The following is a 20627-nucleotide window of genomic DNA, read 5'->3' as shown; positions in this document are numbered from 1 at the left end:
TGATGGTGAGAGCACCTGTCATGTGCTAGGGTGGAAGGGGTCTGGCAACAGTGCTGATGAGCAGAATTAAGCTGGGGGCAGGGGGCTGGGCAGAAATCTCTGGGGAGTAATCGGTAAATACTTTCTGACTGACTGACTGAGTGAATGGGTGGATGAGGAAAGCAGCAGCCAGAACAAGAGCCAAGCATGGGTGGCACCTGAAGGTGGACTACCTGCTGAAGAGCTGGGTGAATGTGAGGTATGGTGGTGGTGATAGGGGGGGTGCTGCTGGCTGGCACAGCAGTGGCAGCACTGCCATTAGTCATCATGAAAGCTCCAGGTGCCCGGTGCAGGCCCAGCAGACCCCTGACCCAGTCTGATCAATCCTAATGGAATGGAGCAGAGGGGCAGCTGCCGCAGGGAGCGGGCCACCCGTCCTCCCTCATGTCCCCGTCCTTGTAACTTTGTCAGCTGTCACAGCAGCCCTGAATGTGGAGGCTGCTTGCCTCAGTCATGTCTGGTCTCGTTTGGCCAGCCTGAGCTGCCACCAGACAGGAGGCGTAGGGAGGAGAGGACAGGGATGGATCCCCTGGGGGAGGGGCCCCTAAATCACAGCCTGTAGGTGGCAAGCATAAGGAGCAGGCAGGGAGAGAAGCCTCTTGGCGAAAGACCCCTACCTTTAGTTCATATTTGTCTCCTGAGGGGGCAGAGGGTCAGGGACCCCAAACCTTTTCTTAACCATCTAGGACACACAGACACATGCTCCAGCAAAGCTGCCCCTCTCTAAGGAGCAGCACCTGTGCCTGCGCCTGCAGGAGTGGACCCTGGCATCTCTCGCCTAAGCGGCTGTCTGCTCTCTGAAGCTCTGCAACCTGCTCTGCTGGGTCTGAATGCAGGCTGGGCCCTCCTGGCTCCAGGTAGCACTTGCCAAGGTCCCATGTGGTCGAACAGTCTTTGTGCTGGAGTGGTCCTGTCTTCCGAGCTGGGCACCCTCCACCCCATGTCTCTGTCACTGCCATGATCTGTTCATGTGTCTATTTCCCCCATCGGACCATGCCTTCCCTTGGTTGTCTTGGTGTCCTGACCCATGGCATGGCGACCAGGTCAGGGTCCATGCTCAATAAATGCTGGCTGGTCCAAGTAGTGAGTTCTCGCCTGAATCCCCTCAGGGCCTTGCATAGAGCTAACACTTGTTTTCCAATTGTCAGAGAGGATGCCACCAAGGGCAGATGGCAGGACACTGAGGGTCTCGGGGAAGATTCAGGACACAAGAGAGGCGCAGCTAGGATAAGGCTCTGAGCAGCTCAGAGGCTACAGTGAGTGTGCTCTGCACAGACAGGAGCAGGCAGTTGGCACCAGGCATTTTCAGCTGCGGAGTTTCTCCTGTCTTACCCTACCCTGAGAGCCAGGATCCAAGGCACAATTGGTCCCAGGGTGGCTTTTAGTGTGCAAGGCTGAGAACCAGAGGGGTAAACCACGCTGCCTGCACCTGGGTCACCAGAACCGGATTCAGGGAGACCCTGGGGGCTGAGAGCCTCTGCTCCCCTCCAATGGACACTTCTGTGATGATGACTCAGCTTCACACACCCGTATCTGCTCATCACTGTGGTAGGGGAAGTGAGAGAAAGAAAGCTTTTCCCCCAAGAACAGGTTAGTTCTGGGGAAGAGCTGTGAGCTGATGATCTGGGGCTAGGACGGGCTCTGTCATGGAGACAAGACCTAGTTGCACCCCAGGGTACCTCCATAAAAGCCACCCACAGACATCCCCGTTTTTAGCTTGCATTGCTCTGTGCTTGCACTGGGTCATCTGTTTTGCATAAGGGGCAACCCCTGAAAGCACTGTTGAACCCTTCGTATTTAGGTGCACAGCTTGTGAAAGCAGATGTGGTGAAGCCTCTTGCTTAGTGCTCCTCACGCTGGATCTGACCACTGACCACTCCGAGGAACTAGGAACCCAGAGCTGAGAGGAGTGGGGAGGAGGAAGCACTCACTGCAAGGCCACGGTCTGCTTTCCTTTCAATAACAGGCTGTTTCCTTCACTTCCGAAGTTCCTTTGTGCTCACAAGCAAAGTAGGGATGCTACCTAGTGCAGTATGGCAGCACTCCCTAGTGGGCCATTTAATTCCTGGTCCCCAAAGCACTGGACCCGAATGCTTAAAAAAGCATTGGGCAATTCACAAACTCAGATGGATTTTGTTTGTTGTAGAAGGGAAGTAGCCTGTTGTGCTACTGAGCATGCTTCAGTGGTCCCTCAGATCTCAGCTCAAAGTCACCACAGTAGGGGCTTCCCTGCCACCACATCTCAGACAGCCCCATCCCTTTCCCCTGTCACCTGCTTCATCCTCTTTAAAGCTCTTATTGGTGCCTGACATTGATATTGTTTATCGGTGGATTATCTCCCTTCTCCCATGTCATTCCATTCCACGGAGCAGATTTTTTTAAATCTGTTTCCTGTGGTGCCCCACGCCCAGCACAGGGCCTGACACCAGCATATGCCTCGGCATGGTGTGTTGGACAGACACATGGACTGCAGTGTGTTGGACAGACTCATGGATTGCAGGGACAGGGTACAGGCTTGAGGAGATGGCTTGGTTCCTTTTGGGGAGACCCTGATGCCCTCCTGCTACCTCCTGGTCAAGAGGTGCCCAGCTTGGCTTGGCACCCAGTGGGGAAGACCCACCCGAGACACAGACCTCCTTATGGGATGTACCTGGCACTTGCTCAAAGCCACTCAGAGCCATGGAAACAGGGCATGGAGTAAAGTTACACAAAGGGGTCATTCATTCGTTGCTCTCCAGGGTGCTGGCTGGGGCCCAACTTTCACCCTTAGGAGGGGCTGCTCAGGTACTTGTGGAGGAGCTGGCTCAGGTTTTCAAGAAGCAGCCCTTTGGACACTTGGGCCCAGATCTGGGTGGGCAAAGCTGGGTTTGGGCTTCCTGGAGTCCTGCAGGGAAGTCATTGCTCACAGAGGGAGGGCTCTGCCAGCAGCCTGCAGCCCCACATCCCCCGAGGGGACCAAGTCCCACAGAGGCATGTGGTGGGGAGAGGAAGTGTGGGCTACACTGGGTGGGGCGGGCTTTTGGAGTTGGGACTTGGTGCTCCAACCCCGGTACCTGAATCTCTCTTGGTGACAGGTGCCCATCTAGGCAGATTCCTTCACCTTTTAACCCACAACGCATCCCCAGTCTGAGCAACCTCGGAAGGTGTGGAGCACACTTGGCAGTGACAAACGCTACACCCAAATGAAATTAAATAAGTGATATTCCTTTACGTGGCTTTTTTTTTTTTTTTTTTAATTTTAAGCAACACCAACAATTGCAACTGCAAAGGCCAAGGGGAAGAAAAGGCAAAACCGCCCCACCTCCTCCGAGCGGAGCGCCAGCGGCCAGCTCTGGGATTTGCATGACAAAAGCACTCTACAAACAACAACAAATTGCCAGCTTGTCGGGGGCCGCAGGGCGCGCGCGACAACTGGCGCGTTCCTCTGGGCGGCGCTGGGCTCTGGTACCCGCGGGAGGGGCCCCGCGGCAGATGCTCGGGGACCGGCCTGGCGGGGGCGGGGCAGCGGGGGGCTCCAGCGGGGCGTCCGGCCTCCATAGCAACCGAGCCGTGATTGTGGCCAGAGAGATGGTTCGGCAACCGCCACCTCCCACTCAGGACGGGCGCGAGGGGCGGGGCGGAGGGCGCGGGCCGCGCAGAGCCGGGAGAGGGATGCGGGGCGGGAGGCAGGAAGCTGGGGGACGGAATTGCGCCGCTTTTCGCCTCCTGCTCGCGTGCAGCCGCCCTGACCTTAGACTTGGCTGGCGCCCACGGGCACCCCATGCGGGTACCAGGCAGGCTGTGAGCTGCCCTCGGTCCAGCGGCGGGGCCTCCTCCTGGCCACGCGTGCGTCCAGGCTGGCTGGGAGGAAGAGCGCATGATGAGGCAGGGGCCGGCTCCCCCTACGTGAGGCTCAGGCAGATGGCTGGCCAGAGCTAAATTGATTCCTAATGATTTGTGTCTCTCCCCTGCCCGGCAACGGGTAACTTTTCATTAGAGACACAGATGTCTTCATAAGGCCATGCCAGGGCCCTCCCACGGCAGCCCCAGCACCCCTCCACTCCACTGCAGACATGGCGGGTGTCACAGGGGTGAGAGGGTGGGAGGACTGAAGGGTCCAGGAGGAGGCCTGCCACACCCAGCGGTCTGTTGTCTCCAGGATGCAAGTGTCAGCCGCCCACTCCCCCAGACCAGGCAGCTCCTGACCTGCTCTTGCAGTGGCCACTGGGGCCACCTCCTAGGCCCTGGGCTGTGTGGTTCTCCAGCATCACTCCCTCCCCAGCAGGCCTGTCTGGTGGCCGTCACTCCACAGCCTTCCTCCCATGCCCACAACTCCCCCTTGGCCTCCACTCACTGTTCCCGGAGTAAGTTTGTCACCCACCCCTACAGATCCAAGTCTCACCCGTCCACTGCCAACCCTCAAACTCCGTCCAAAGCCTATGGCCATGGGTTTCCCATATCTTCCTGGGCTTTGATCACTATTTTTGACTACATATCCCCTCACCACGTCACCTCCTGTATGCCATGTTCACTCTCTCCCTGGCAGAGCCTTAGTGGACAGGGAGGCAGAGGCTCACTTTCTCCTGCAGTCCTGTTTGCACTTCTCCTGTGGCACTTACAACCCACGGTCCTGGTGAGAATGCTTTTTTTGTATGCTTCCCCCACCATTTCCTCCTGCACTGCTTCATTCGGTGGGTGATGACTGCTCCCACGGCAGGCTGGGCTGTGTGTTAAAGGCCAGACACGTTCCCTCCTCTCTCTCCCAGGCTCTTGCAAGCTGCAGTCTGAGCTGACCCCTCTGTATCCTCCCCATTCCTGCGCCGCACACTTCATGCATAGCAGGTATTCACTTGAGATTTAGGGGAAGGGAACCACAGTATCTTGGTGTCCACTATAGCAGTTTGTCATTTTGAGATGAGTAGGTCTTCTCTGGGATCCTCTTGTAAAACACCGAGCCCCTGAAGAGTCAGGTGAGTGAGGGGTGAATGCTAGGGTTCCCATTTCACAGAGTGAATCTGCCATCTTGTTTCTTGCCTGGGGGCATGATTCTTTCAAGTGATAGAGGTGCTGAAAGCCAATCCAATTGACCTCTTAGTTGTTGGGGGCTAGCCCTGCTTGCCAGGCGCTGAGAACTCCTAATAGCACACACAAGTACCAGACCCAGTACTGAGGCCCCCGCATGGCAGCCAGAGGAGAAAGGAGGGGCACTCAGCTCCCCGTGGTGTGAACTCCCCAGCCTGGGATCCAAGGCCCTCCCAGCCCCATCCAGCCAGCCTGATTCATCTAACTCCCCTGCTCCAAGCCACACCTGCTCTCTTCTTGCCCAGCTCCCATCATGGACCCTGACAATTTTGTCTTGCTCAATCTTCCTCAGCATCTTTCATCTTCATAGGTCCCCCTTCTGATACTCTCCCCATTCTTGCCTGTCTAGGTAAATCCAACCCATGGTCCCAGACCAGGTTAAGGATTCTGTCTCGTCTGTGGGTTCTTACTCTTCGTCCACGAATACAAGACTGCAAGAAGACTTTGACTTCGCACATTTCTGTCAAGATCCAGCAAAGATGCATTTGGATGTGCTTGTGGATGTGAGGTTACAAGTACCTCTGCCTGCCTTGCCAACAGCCACACGCCACTGTGGCCCCTGGCCTCAGTGCTCTTGTGCAGCCTGTGACCACACAGTACATGCTACAGGGCTTGATCAATGTGTTGCTGCAAGATGGGAGATACAAATTCTTGTCCTAGCTGTGCTGCCCTTTTTCCATCTGTAAATTTTTGGCTGTTGAAAACATGTCACAAGATGGTAGGTGGGAATAGGTTTTCAGAAGGATTAAAAACAGACAAACAGAAACAAATAAAAGAGCAGGGTGAGTGAGTCAGGGATAAAGGCTGATGGGGTGAGCCGCTGTGAGAGCAAGGTGTTTCCATTGCTCACAGCTGTGTCCTCTGCACTAAGCTTGGTACCTAGTAGGTGCTCAGTAAGCCCTGGTTGAGTGAATGCAGCTGCACTGTCTTGCCAATGCCCTTATAAGAGACAGCATGGATGAGGCGGGTGACTGGACAAAACTAGGATCACTTTGAGTCTATGATTGGGGTCAGTCTGGGATGGGGGATTTGGATTCTTTCCCCCACACCTTGTAGGGTGTGAACCCATGACCTCAGTCTCAGCGACAGCACAGCCAAGCCACCACGTGTTTTCCTCCCAGACAGCCCTCCTAGAGGAAGCCAAGAACCTATCCTTTTTACCTTCCCAGCATCTTCAAGGCAAACTCACCCTATTCATATCTTTTGTTTTTCTTAATTAAAGGAGCAAGAGCCAGGATTCCGTCTCTGAGGGTGCAGGCTTGTATCTGGATGTCTTCATTTTGGCCAAGCTATTGGTGTGCCTGCCTGTGTGGCAGCTGGACGCTGGGCCTCCAGAGCCCAGCGGGGAGGTGAGTGGACTGCGGCTCAGCCCACATGCCTCCCCACTGCCCTTGTCACCCCCAGCTCCCCACAAACCCTCATGCCTCCCAGACATTATAAGGACTGCTGCTGTCCTCTCTGCAGACACAAAGCAGCTGTTCAGTGCTTGGTTCTGCCTCTAGACTCCCTGAACTCCTTGCAATGCTTGCACACCCAGCTCCTCACCCTCCATTTAAAGAGCCTGGGTGCTTTCGTGCACAGGGCATCTTGGCAGACACCTCATTTATTCAGGGAGATTTGCCAGGCCCTGTGGTAGGCCTGGGGCTTGGGGCCAGGCTAGACAAAGCCATGATTCCTGCCCCCCAGGAGTTTCCATTCTAAACTGTAGCTGGCCTGGGCAAGGGCAGGACCATCTGGATTGCCCTGGGTACCCAGGACCATCTGGGTAGCTCCAGGCTTTGGTTTTCTCATCTGCAGATTGAAGGGATTGGTTGGGATCTCTAAACTGCACGGAAGAGTCCTGGGGAGTCCATGGGTGGGAAGGGATGGAGGCTGGGCAGGCTGGGCTCTGAGCTACTCCTGGCCACTTCCTCTACAGCTGCACAAGTCATGCTGCCCAGAAACCAGGCCCAGGGTGGGCAAACCATGCCCGACGGATGACCAGCTCCTGGCTTATGGCACACTCTATATTTGTAAATAGCACTGGCTGTACAAGAACCTTGTGAGGTGGTATGTTGGCTTTTTATCAGAGAAGACCAGTCTCAGCTGGGGTAGAGTGGAGCTGGGGCTTGAACACAAATCTCTGTCTCTGAGCTGTGTACCTTGCAGGAATCCCATCCCCAGACCCCGGGTGGAGTGGGGTGGGGGCACTCCTTGGATGTACTTTGTTCCAACACAAGGTCAGCTCTGCTCTTTCAAGCAGGGGTCCTCCCACCCTCTATCTTGACGATAGGGCTGACTCCTCCCTCTAGTCTCTCCCCACTCAGGCCTGGGTCAGTGGCAACAGCTGTGGCAGTGGGGCTGTAAAGGGGCCCTGAGCCCATCCGGAATGTGAAGGGCAGGTCCTTCAGGGAGGACAGGTGTGTCGAGTGAACTGCCGGCCCTCACTGCTGGCAGGGAGGGAGGGAGGCAAGAGAGCTTTTACAGCCTGTGAGCCCTTCCCCCATTCCCTTTCAATAATAGTCCAGGCCAAAATTACTTCCTCCTCTAAAGTTCTGGAGTTTAGAGTCAGAATGGAGAGGCGGCTGGAAAAATGCGCAAAAGAGGGCCAGGATGACAGTGAAAGTCCTATCCCGGGAGGGTGAGTTTCGGGAGGAGAACTGTTCTATTATGGACAATGACCTTTAGAGAGAAGGAATCTCCCTTCGTGGCCCGTGCCTCACAGACACGGCTGATCCATGGTGTGGTTCTGGCCTGCGAGGGGCAGACATCCTGCTGGTCTTGAGGAAGATCCTAGCCTCGGGCCAGTGGGGGGAGGCTTCCTGCTGTGGCCCAGGAGTGAGGCCACTGGCCCCTCAAAGGGGTCTCCTGCTGAGACATAAGGCTGCAGCCCCTCCCTCCATCTCACCCTCCTCCCTGGCCCACAGAGGTCCTCCCAAGGAGGCCCATCGGTGAGAGGGCCAGGGACACGCACCAGCCACTGACACCGCTTGAAGCCTCTGGACTTTGTTTCCCTCTAAGGTGTGGGAGTTACTGAGAGTGGTGAAGCTCAGCATGCAAGGCACTGTGTTGCGATCACTCGAGATTGCACCATGGACCCAGACACCTTGGACAAATGCCTTCTCCTGCCAAGTCCTAGGTTCTTCAACTGTAAGATGGAGGTGGCTACATCCCCTCGAGGGGCTGAGAGGATTTACAGAGATCCCAGGTGTGCATAGAGATTTCAAACTGCTCGTGCTTCACACGTGACTGCTTTGTCCTGCCAATTACCTTCCCACCTGTGGGTGAGGCCGGCCCACTGCTTCTCACTCTGGGAAACCCCTTTCAGGTGAGCATTTCTGTTGTAGTAGGCACTGTGCCGAATGATAGGGCGCCCAAGGTGAATAACGCACAGGAGATGTTCACAGTCGTGTTTTGTTCAGAAATACTTGTTGATCACTGCTATGGTTTGAATGTTTGTCCCCTTCAAAACTCACACTGGAACTTTAATTGCCATTGTGATAATATTAAGGGATGGGGCTTTAAGAGTTGATTAGGTCATGAGGGCTCTTCCATGGTGAATGGATTGATGCCGTTATCATTAGAATGTTCCTGTGAGAGTGGGTTCCTGATAAAAAGAATGAGTTTGCCCCCTTTTTTCTCTCTGCCTCATGCACTTGTGTCCCCTTCTGTTTTTCCTCCTTGGGATGATGCAGTAAGAAAGCCCTCAACAGATGCTGGCTCTATGCCCTTGGACTTCTCAGCCTCCCCACTGTAAGCCAAATAAGGCTCTATTATTTATAAATTACCCACTCTCAGGTATTCTGTTATAGCAGCAAAAAATGGACCATGACAATCACCAACACAGTGCCTGGTATCCTGTGGGGGCTTGTACTAACAGGCTGAACAACAGTTGCTCTAGAAGGATCCAAATAACAGAAACACAAGGTGCCTGAGGTACACCCACCAGTTGTCCATTAACCAGGGTTGGTTTGTAACAGCTGCACACCCATAGTACATGACCTTGCCTAGACTTGGAGGCAGGCAGGCAAAAATGGTCGGTCCACGTGGCAGGTGCGCCTACTGTGGTCCTGATTCAGGAAGACACCTGCCCATCTAACTAGCTATGTGACCTTGGGCAAATCAATTCAGTTCTTTTGGCTCCAATTCCCCAAGCACATCCTTTCCAGGGTCTGCTCTAGCTCAATCATTCCTTGATGTTTCGCTTCTCACCCATGCAGATGAGCCTCACTGATTTAGGTCCACTGGGAAAGGAGATGCTGAGGGAAAGGAAAATCCCGGAGGCAAACTGATGAGATGGTTGGTTTTATGTATTACCTTGGCTAGGCTGTAGCATGCACCTTATTTAATCAAACACAAATCTAGGTGTACAGTCTACATCTACCAGTATTTGTCTTGAAGTAAAAGGAGGGTATATGGGTGGGCCTCATCCAATCAGTTGAAAGGCCTTAAAAGCAAAACTGAGGTTTCTTTGAGGAAGAAGAAATTCTGCCTCAAGACTGCAGCTTCAATTCATGCCTGAGAGATTCTAGCTTGCTCCTCTGCCCTATAGATTTCAGACTTGCCAGTGCCCCACAATCACATGTGCCAATTCCTTCTAATAAACCTTTATATATATGTGTATATATGTATATGTGTGTGTATGTGTGTGTATATGTATATATATGTATGCATGTACATACACATATACATACACATGCACACACACATGTATATATAACTTCTATTTCTCTGGAGAAGCCTGATTGACACACCTGGGCTCAAGAATATCTCCAAAGAAATGTGTTTGTTGCATTCATGTTCTTTCAGCAAATACTACTTACAAACACATCAGATGGCCAATTCCAGTAAACAGAGAAGAATCATTTGTAGTTAGGTCCATCCGTTGGTCTTCAAACCATGTATTGGAGCACTTAAAATACATGCTATTCTTCTTCATTGAACCAACTGCCCAGTCCACCTTCCCACACCAGAGTTTGTGTTCTCAACCCAGCCCACCCACGGGATTCACAAAAGCAAGCTGGATCCGTCATCCCAGACCCAGAATGAATGCCGTTCATGGGAATCTCTAGTTTTTGAGAAATTTGACTGGTGTCTATTTTACTGGTATGAGCAGATGATGTTCTTTGTTTATGAGAGAAATTAGGCCAAATCCGAGTTTTCCACAGATGGAGACGCCTGAATTATTGATCAGAGGCTCGTGAATTGGGTTCTGGCAAATGACAGGGCTGAGGGCGGCTGATTTGTGTGTCACTATGGGAACAGCTTGATCCCAGCGGGGCCTGGGCCCTTCTGATGTGGTGTTGGGCCTGGCAGGGACCCCGGGGGCTGGCTCTGAGAATAGAGTAGGTGTGGGGGTAGGTGTGGGGGTCCTTCCTTAGCTGCTTCTGCTGGGCTCCACTGGTTCCCAGAGAGCTGTGAGGCAGGGCCTAGACGGGGGCCTGGACTTGGCAGCTGGGATGAACGCTCAGGCTCCAGCGACTCCTGCTGGATCCCTAGATGGTTGTAAGTAGGTCTTCTTCACTCAGAAAAGAAGGCGATGGACATGGAGATGTTCATTGCAACTTCCCTTCTCCCACCAGATCAACCTCTCCTTTAAAATCGAACTGCAAGGCCAGCTGATGAAACCTTTCATGTGGTTGGCTGTGTCTGGCAGCTCAGCAAGCACCTACTGTGAGGAGGCCCTGTCCTGGGCTCTTGATGAGCAGCACTGTGTCATGGAAGAGGCAGTGAGCTCTGCATTTGTGGGGCAAGGACTCAGGAAAGTGCCTTTCCGAGTGTGATCCGGCCATCTTGCAGACCAATACTAACTTAAGTTCACTGAGCACAGGTCAAGGGCTGTCCATGCATTAAATCATTTGATCCTCAGAACAGCCTTATGAGCCAGTTCTGTTGAGAGTGCAACCAAGACACAGAAACATCCAGGAGCTTGTCCAAGACATCCCAGCCTGTGAGCCACAGCCCAGCTCAGGCATTGTTCTACCCCTCCATGACACAGATCTGAGACTTCCCTGACACCAGCCATGAGCCAGAAATCCTTCAGCCTTTAGCTAATAGATGAATGGGGAGATAGACAAGGACATCATCCAGCGTTCTTCCCACCCAAGCATACTTACACAGGGCTGGCCTCTCACTTCCCTGGGACTGCAAGGTGTTACACAGCTCAAGAAATAGATCTTGCATTTCAAGCCATGAGTTGGCTTGACCTGGGGCCTGGCATGATCCATAAGGAGGCCTAGGCCAGACCCCAGGTCTTCCTGCCTATTCAGGTGCATCACTCTGGCTATAGCCCACTCTCTCCTTGGGGCTGTCTGACCTTAAATCTTAAACATTGAGTATGCCATCAGTATGCTGGCGAGCTGGGACAAATCACTGCAGCTCTCTGGGCCTCCAGCTCCCTCACCTGAAACCCAGGCATCTGGACTCTTCGCCTCTGGGCTTCCTTCCTTTTGTATTTCTGAGGCCACCTGGAGGGGACGTGCCCCTTCTCATGCTGAGGCGGTGAACACATGATCCAGTGGGGATGAGCAGGGAGGCTGCCGAGATAAATCCGTAAGTGTTTGGTCTGAACCACTTTAATTTACATTCAAGTTTAATTACCATCCATCTTTCAGGTTGCCCACATGGGAGAAGAGGCATTAGGGCCCCAAGGATGCTTGCTCCTGCTCCTAAATGCTCCTATTGCACCTGCCTGGAACATATACCACTGCCCACCTCCATGGACCTATCTGTTTCCAGGGTTCCAGCGTTGGGGGGACCCCAGGGAGCTGCCCCTTCTTTAACCCCTTTGAGCCTGGGTGGACCCCACCCTTCTTGTCCTTGTGTTCTGAGTGGGAGCCCCTTCTTAATCCTTCTAGCTTGGAGGTGGCAGGTGGAAAGTGGGTGTGGGGTAGGGTGGGGGTAGAAGCTCCTTGTCATTCTTTATTCCAGCAAAGAGCCAGAGTCTGAATGTGGAAAAGGTGAAAAAGAAAGACAATAAGTAAGTCAAAGAGTAAGTAAAAGTTCAAGCCAAAAGAAACTTCTCAAATTCAAAACGATCTTTCTCCCCCCAATAACAGAGCTCCCACCTTGCCCACACCTAGCTTACTCTGCCGTGGGGACCGGCCAGGGTTGTTCCTTCTCTTCTGGGCAGCCCTGTGCCCTTCTACAGCCTATCAAGTTCAAGGTCCCTGCAGGCCTAGCTCCAGGCCCTCTCTTCCGAGGAGCCTTCCCTGGGTCTTTCTCCCCCAGACTTCCTCTGCCCTCCCCACCCTCCATGCATGGCCTGAACAGGCCCTGGTCCTGGCACACACAGGGCCCCATGTGGCTTCTCGTGGCTCTGTGGGGGTGGGCATCTTTTCCCTCACTGGGCAGGCTCTCCAGCCCCAGGAAGGAGGGCTGGGAGGAAGCGAAGGAGGAGGTGGCAAAGATGCCTAAGCTGAGACAGTGAGAGTGAAGGGAGAGATGGGGCGAGGAGGGGAGAGAGACAGAGAGAGAAAGAAGAGGGCTGGGGTCAGGGGAGGGCGGGCCAGCCAGCAGCCCTCATTGGACTAAACACAGTCCCGGGACAGCACATAATTCGGGCCTGAGTCAGCAAGTTTCGCCTATAATTTCTTAAGCATCTGTCAGGCCACTGTCTCCCTGCCCCCCTCCATAAGAGGAGCAGCCGCTTCAAAGGGAGCCTGGGAGCGAAAGCCTCATTTAGCAAATGAGGGGAATGTTTAAAAATAACGCAAGGAGTCACCCTCCATGGAGGCGAGGCCACCCCTCCCCTGTGGCTCTCTGCGCTCCTCCCCCAGTCACACAAGGCCCACAGGGAGGGCTGGGGACAAATGGCTGGAGTGGAGGGACAGGGCCATGTGACTCCGTGTTTGCATGTGACTCTGTGTGACAGTGCGTGGCGAGGGGGTGGTGAGTGTGTGTGCTGGCAGGAGCCTGGGTTGCCATGCGGCCTGGCCCAGCTGTGCCTGACGGTGTGCAGTCCTCTAGAGGTGGGGCTGAGAGGGCTTGGGACAGGCAGGACAGCGCAGGTGTGTGTTCCCCTTCACAGAAGGGCGGCCCTAGGCAGAAGCGTGAGTGATACGTGTCGGAGTTTCCATAGCGCACATGAAATGATGTGTGCAGGGTCACGCAGATGCTATGGCTGGGACAGAGGTACTGGGCCTCCTGGGCTAGTGCTGCTCATGCCCTCTTCTGAGATGGTTTCAGCTACACAGACTCCCCTGGATTTGGCCCCAATTCTCATTCCTATTCTCAGAGGTCCACTTCCTTACCTCAAGGCTCTTGGTGCCCGTGGCTGGCCTTGGCGTGGCCTTGGCCCCCACTGTGAGGCCATCTGTCCAGGAGGCACTCGGGGCGCTTTACCGTCAGCATCTTCCACCTGAAGTGGGATCTTTGACCACCATTCCAGAATTCCCTCCTGGGGCCCGGCCAGGCCTTCACCTGCCTTGTCACGGTTACTCCTCAAACAGCCCCATGGGCAGGCCTGAGCCAGCAAGTTCATTAACCCCACATCATAGACAAGACAGCTACAACTTGGAGAGGTTGAGGCACGTGACCTCGAACACATCCCCCAACCCCTCAAGCTCCTGCTCAGCTCATGCCCGGTTCTCGAGCCCAAAGGGAAGCAGAGGGTCTCAGTCACTTAGTGGTGGGATTCTCGGCTCTCCAGACTACACTCCACAGAAGAGGAAGTACCCCATTTCCAAATTCTGGAGTGCCTTCATGCAGGGCACCTCTGGAGTTAAGTGTTTGTTTTCAGCTTATTAACTCACTGGCAAAGAGGTGGAGTAGGATCTGGGGCATAGACACAGGGCAGGCAACTTGGAAAACGGGAGTCCAGGCCCTGCCTGATGGGGCATGTGCACAGCTGGACGTCGAGGGCCCTCCTGAAGCCATGAGAATCTCACATGGGAGCTGTGCCTGGGCCTGGACATCACTGCAACCAGGCCTGCCTGGCTCGACCTGCCCCAGCATGCTCACCCCATGCACTTTGGTTCTCGGGGAGCTCGGCTCACAGAGGACTCAGAGGCACCCCAGGAAAGCACAGACAGCCAGGATGGAGAGTGTATACCTTGTGACGAAGACCAGTGTGGAGGTGTGGCTGCCCTAACAGTGAAATTCAAGGCACTCAGAAAGCCCCTCCTTCTAGCATCTTCCCTGTTAATCTGCTCTGGAGGCTGGCATGCCACCATTAGCACTCATTTTGGGGTTAAGCACTGCCCATCCCTTGTCACATGCTTTTCCTTGCCTCAGCATTATTATTAGTTCTGTTCCACTCTCTAAAATGTCTTTGCTATTTGTTCCACCAAACAAACATTACTTGTGGAAAAAAAAAAAAAAAGTCCATCACACACCTGCACTCAGTCGTTCACCCCTGGGGCCACTCTGCTCTGAGCTGGCTGGGCTGGGGTCTGAAGGCAGGCCCCAACTTCCCCCATGTCCTTTCCTTCAAATTCTTTGTTCCTCCAGCTATTCCTCATAGGACATGTTTTCCAGACACTTCTTCCATGTTGTCATCCTGTCATTTTCACTAATACCTGAATGTCTAGTCATCTGACAGTGCTGTCCACAGGTCCCATGGAACTGGGCCTCCCTGTGTGGGAGGAATTTCCTCAGGCAGGGGCATGATCCCCAGGGATGATCACATCTCCTCCCATCCTCCTACCCTTGCCCCTTCCTCTGCCAGTTCAGATCTCTGCATCCAAGGTGTGCTCTGCTCAGCCTCAGGACTGGGTAACCATCCCACTGCCTCTGCCCAGTTCTTTCTCTGTGGTGTACATGCCACTTCCTGCCTCTACCCTTCCTTGGAAGGGGGATCTGCCACGGGATGCAGGAGACTGAGAAGGTTTAGAGAATTAGCAGAGAGATATGTACACCTTACCAACAAGGCCAGTGAGGCCAATCTTTGTGTTCCAAAACGCAGGAGAAACCTTCTCTCTATAACCATCATTTAATTCATTTATAAAATAGGCTTTTAGCTCAACACTGGAGGGTCCCTAAGATTGCTTCCAGTTTTAAGAACCTGTGGCTATGTCCTTCCTGCTAAAAGCAAGAGTCTCCTATCTACCTGTTGAGGGAAGAGGGGGGTGGGCTGTGGCTGTGGAGGGAGAGTGCCTGTGATATATTAGTGGGGGAGATCCCATCATCCTCATCTCTCCCCTTCACACATCATTTCCATCACTTCAGGCCAGGCATGGGGTGGTGGTGGGGGGCTGGGCTGGCCCCCCTCCAGCCGGGAGTGGAAAAATCCATCACGAACCTAACATATATTTTAAAATAACTTACATGCATAACACCCCCACGCTCCCATTTCTGAGCCTCAGATCTGATTATCTGCAGCTCTCTTTCTCTCTCTCTTTTTTAATAAAAAATTGCTATAAATCTTTTTGTCACAGAAGATATAAGACGCAGGTTCGCTGGAGAAACTGCCTCGCTGAGTTGTTTCATAGGGTGTTTGGTGCCCTGCTCCATTTTTATTTTTTTTTAAAACTCCCCTGCAGCCCAAACTGAATTTCAAAGAATATGAGGAGTAAAGGAAAGCTGTCCCCGGCTGGCTTTAAAGGAGGGAAAGCAGTCAGCAGAGATGGGATGACACGCCCATCCCATCTCTATCCTTGGAGCCCCACACATGTACCCCGGTTCAGTTCTGTCAGTGGGACTGCAGAAGAGGCAGGAGAGATTCCCCAGCATAAGCCCACAGGATAACTCACTAAAAACATGCCTTCTACGGGAAAGGTCTGTCTGCCTTCCACATACGTCCCTATCCATCTGGTCTGGGCTGACGGTCCTGCGCTACGGGCTTGCTGGAATGGAAAAGAGGGCGAATGGGCTGCTGGACCTTGGGGGATCCTGGGCATTGGGGCCAGTGAGGACCTGCATGATAAATCATCTACAGATAGACAATTTGGAAGGTGGTCTTTTGCTGAGCAATTGTTGTTCCAATATACCTGACCCATTTGTTACCCAGGCACAAAGCACATTGAAAGAAGAAAATATTTTCTTGGTTGCTCCATTGTGGGCCAGGGTTGAAGATAAGGAAAACCCCTAATGTTGCCTGTGATATGCAGCCTTTGAGTGCCAGACCCTGTATTCAGCAGGCACTCAGCAGCTGGACCTCAGGGAATAGAAGTTGGGTAGGGCAGGTAGAAGAATTGGACCTTTGGAAGAAAGCCAGGAAAGGTATTATGGGGTTGTGGGAAAGTTGGGGAATGGGGAGAACCAGGAATTCAAGGTGGCCCTGTCCAGGAGGGGGTGAAGGAGACCAGTCTGAACAAAATGGAACGTCTGAGAGAGCTGCTGATGTGTCTATCATCCATCCATGCAAAGGTGGAATGTCAGACTCCACTTCGCTAGACCTTAGGAAAGACAGCATGGTTTATTGAAAAAAGAAAACAAACCTTAGGGTCTAATAGGCCTACTGCTTACTCTTCTTTGGACCTGGGCCAGTCTCCTTACATCTTTGTGCCTCACTTTCCTCCCTTGCAAGACAGAGGGGATGATATTATCTGCAGAACTGCTATGGGAGTTAAAGGCACCAGTATGCACAAAGTTGGGCACACAGGGAACTCTCTGAAAACATTGTCCCCACCCCACAACATCACTCCAGGGCGAGGGTTGCTAGATATTTGCTCCAGTTCCTCCCAGGCCCCTTTTAGAACGAGGCAGGTTTTGCCAGCCCAGCATGAGTGAGCAGACACGGCACCTGCCTGGCTATTCCTGGGTCCCATCACTTCATGGGCTGTTGCTGGATGAGACACATTTTATCTGTGTTTAATAAAGTCCAGTAGTGTGGCAGCTCAAGAATCACAGTGTAACACAAGAGAATGGATACCAGATAAATATATGTGTGTGCATGTGTATGGGTGTGTACGTGTGTGTATACATGTATGTATATGTGTATACATATGTGTGTATGTGTGTGTAGACATATATATACATACCCACACACATACATACAAACGCACATGTTAGGATGTTCAGGCATTAATAACAATAAATTTTGTTATTAACCTGGTTCACAGCCTGCAGCACGGTTTAATATACAAAATGAAATGGCAGGTCTGCATCTGTCCTTGCCTCCCCTGCTCCCTGCCTTCTGTCTGCTCTCCAGGACAGCACTATGCACATGCCATATTGGATTCCATTTTGGTCCTATTCAGATAAGCAGGAGATTAAATAATGAATGAGATTCCCATTAGCTCGATTTTGGGGGGGCATATTTCAGGCAACCTTTTCCCTTTTTAATCAAATCTGCTCTGTAGCACAGAATATTTTTACATTGATTTGGAAAAAAAAAAAAAGGATTTTTAAAAGGACTGGTTAAACTGCAACCCTGTGTGTACCGAAATTTGGCTTGCACAGAATACTAGTGAGGAGAAGCGGCTGGGATGCAGCTGGAAGGCAGAAAGTGGAATTTGGAACAGCTCTGAATCACTGGGGTGCTAGCTCTGTCTACCTTTCCTCTTTCCCACCTCACCACTCTCCTCTCTCCTATACCAGTGTCTGCTGCTCTTAGACTGATGGGCTGGGGAAGACAAGTGACTCCTTTAATTAGTAAGCAGGACTATTTATTAACATTCTATATCCATGATAGGAATTATGAGCAAGATAACCCACCCTTCAGGAAGCCTCCTTCTTTGAGTTGAGGCTACTGCCTTTCTCTTAGGAAGACCCTGAACCACATCTTTCAAAGGACTGCAAGGGGCCAAGCACCCAACTTTCCAGGAACGTAAGAATCTACTGCTTCTCAGTTACCCTGACTACACACGTGGAAAAATCAAGAAGGTTTTTTTTTTTTTTTTAAGTGGTGGCGGTTGGGGGTGGGGCGCAGGAGGATGTGAGAGGAGGAAGCCTGGAGACTCCATACAAGTTTGGCAAATCTGAAGGCCTCATCACACTTCACTTTATGATTCTTCCCGTTTCCTAGAATGGGAGGCAGAGTTGGGAAGACCCAGTTCTCGGCTCCGTTCCCCTTGGCTCTTCTCAGAATTTCACAGCTGCCCTTTGTTGAGTCCCAGCCACAGCTCCAAAGTCTGAGTCTGGATTCAGGCCGGGCACACCTGGGGCACTCTCCCCTGAACACGGGCTTCTCTTTTTGGTCCTGTCCCACTGCCCAGCTCTTCAGGGTGCAGGTGTCGCCGCCTGCTGTGTGGTGTGTGGGGGTCTTCGTCTCCCTCTCCACCTGCCCACCTCTCTCCTAGCTCTGGTCTTAGGAAGCACAGATGCCATGTCCTAGTCCTGCATGGGTCCCTTTCCAGACAGCAGGCAGAGAGGTCTGTCGATTCACCGTGGGACTGCCCACACCGGGTGCTCAGAACGTACGAACGTATGGGTTGACTGAATGACTCCAAGTGAAGGCTCGGGGGTGGGGGCAGGGGCCAGGACTGCTGAATGTCCTCAGATACCCAAAGGGTGGCCATGCAGAAGAAACCCTGAGCCTGACCTACATACCCATGTGCTGGGAAATGTGGCTCTCCCCGGCGATTTGATTTCCCACATGAATAAACACTTTCCCACCGGCTTTCTGGGAGGACTGACCAAAACCTGGAATGGGTTTGGTGCCTCTTGCCCCTTGGATGACTGGCCTGAGAACCGGGTGCCAGGGGGCGGCCAGTGGGGAGGGCCCCCTCAGGATGTGATACACTGATTCCTACTGAGGGGCGAACTCAGAGTGTTCGAGTTGGGAGGAATCTTGGGGGCATGGCAGTCCCCCAAGGATGCCTCATTGTGGGGGAGGGTTGGGCAGACAGTTACTGCAGAGGAAGTCGCTGTGTTTTGGGACACCCCTTGCTGTAAGCAGGCTCTTCACTGAGCTGAAATCTGTCTGCTCATCCCTTGTGTATCTGGTTTACTCTAAGCCGTTCTGAAAAGAGGGCCAGGCAGACCCTAGCCAGGACCCTGTTGTCAAGGTCCAGAAAGCCAAGGGTGGGGGTCTGCATCAGGCAAGGGAGTGTGCAGAGTGAGGGAGACCCTGGCGGGGGGTGGAGAGAATGGGTGACAGAAGCTGGCAGGTGACAGAGACAGGAGGGGGAGCTGAGGGACATGGTAGGGAGGGGACAGAAGTGTCAGGACTCTGGGTCTATACTTGAGACCTAGCAAGGGGACAGGGCTCTGTTTACAGATGGGTTTCTTGCTCTACCTGCCCAGGCCCAACCACCTGCCATTCCGCCATTCTGCGCTCCCAGGAGCACCGCAGACAGAGTTTGCTTCACAAAGTGGCCCTTCACATGCAGCACCTCAGGGCCAGGCACACCCGCTGGGCCCAGCCTGAGAGCCCTTCCTCTCAGGAATTTTGGTTGGCTGCTAATACTGTGATGAGAAAGGCCAATGAGAATGATAGAAGCAGAGATGGCCTCAGGGCCACTTTCAGGTGTTGACTGGACTGAGCGGCTGCCACTACCCGGGCTGATGTGTATGAGGTTATCGGGAGAGCATGACAGGAAAAGGACAGAAAGAGGAGAGGAGCGAAGCTGAACTCTCCCTACCTCCGCCCCTGCCTCCCTGGCAGCCTAGGCTTACACAATCCCTGGCTCCTGTTCCAGGCCCAATTAATCTACTCTCTCTCCTGTCTCCTTCCTTCTCTGCTCCTGAAGACAAGGAAAGGAGAGTGTGCCCTTTTGGCTGATGCCTCTGCTGAATTATTTGAGAGATGAGACTTTAAATGGATGTTTAAAGGGCCAGAGGCCTGGGCCTCCACTCCTGGGCACATGAAGGTCCAGGGCTGCAGGCCAGTATGGGCACGCTGTCCTCCGGCCCACCCACTCCACACCTGGGCTGCCAGAATCTTGGGTTGGCAAACCTGACGATAGGGCTTGACATCCTGCCTGTGTGCTCGTGTGTGCATGTGGGCATCCCTGCACACGCTGTGCCAGCCACCTTCAGTATGCATGCTGGTGGGAGCTGTCTCTGCACACAGGCCATCTATACTTTTGGCGTGTGTGTTGGGGTAGACGGATGTGGCATATGAAGGCGAGGGTGTGCCCAGCAATCGCATATTGTATGCCTGTGTGCATGTACGACCAAGTGACTTAGGGTGTGTGACTCAGCCTGCACACCCCCGTCACTGCAGATGCAAGGAGGGCACGCAAGCAGCCTGAGGTGGACATGTGCCTGTAAAATCCCCTGCCAGGGCTGGGCTGCTGTTGGCCTCGTGGCCTGACAGGGAAATGAATGGTCCGGCAGCCCTGCAGGGGCACTGCTCCGTTGGTCCTGGAGTTCTGCATCCATGAGATCCAGAGATAGGGGAGAGGCACTGCTTCCCAAAGGCAGAAACCAAGATTTTTTTTGAGACAAGGTCTCACTCAGTCACCCAGGCTGGAGTGAAGTGGCACTATCATAGCTCACTGTAGCCTCAAACTCCTGGGCTCACAAGATCCTCCCACCTTAGCCTCCTGAGTGGCTGGGACTACAGGTGTGTGCCACCATGCCTGGGTAATTTTTGTATTTTTTTGTCTCACTATGTTCTCAAGCTGACTTCAAACTCCTGAGCTCAAGTGATCCTCCCACCTTGGCCTCCCAAAGTGTTGGGATTACAGATAAATGGAACTATGATAAATAAATGCAACCCA

General features: G+C 53.1%; 1 protein-coding gene and 1 long non-coding RNA gene across 52 annotated transcripts in view; one reads left to right on the top strand and one right to left on the bottom strand.

The window, feature by feature from the left end:
• The window catches only part of LOC105499086 (CUGBP Elav-like family member 4), a 321369-nt gene that overhangs the window by 147105 nt on the left and 153637 nt on the right, over window positions 1–20627 (bottom strand). The gene's annotated exons all lie outside the window — the stretch shown is intronic.
• On the top strand, window positions 3646–8213 carry LOC105499080 (uncharacterized). 2 transcript variants are annotated; one of them, XR_011617221.1, is made up of 6 exons: window positions 3646–4000; window positions 4565–4651; window positions 5450–5603; window positions 6323–6449; window positions 7019–7149; window positions 8101–8213. It is a non-coding gene; the product is annotated as an uncharacterized lncRNA (long non-coding RNA). The 2 variants fall into 2 exon arrangements; XR_011617220.1 differs by lacking the exon at window positions 3646–4000 and adding an exon at window positions 4259–4382.

This window comes from Macaca nemestrina, chromosome 19 (genome assembly GCF_043159975.1).
Source record: "Macaca nemestrina isolate mMacNem1 chromosome 19, mMacNem.hap1, whole genome shotgun sequence".
Lineage (NCBI taxonomy): Eukaryota > Metazoa > Chordata > Mammalia > Primates > Cercopithecidae > Macaca > Macaca nemestrina.
This window is presented reverse-complemented; position numbering and strand designations above follow the sequence as displayed.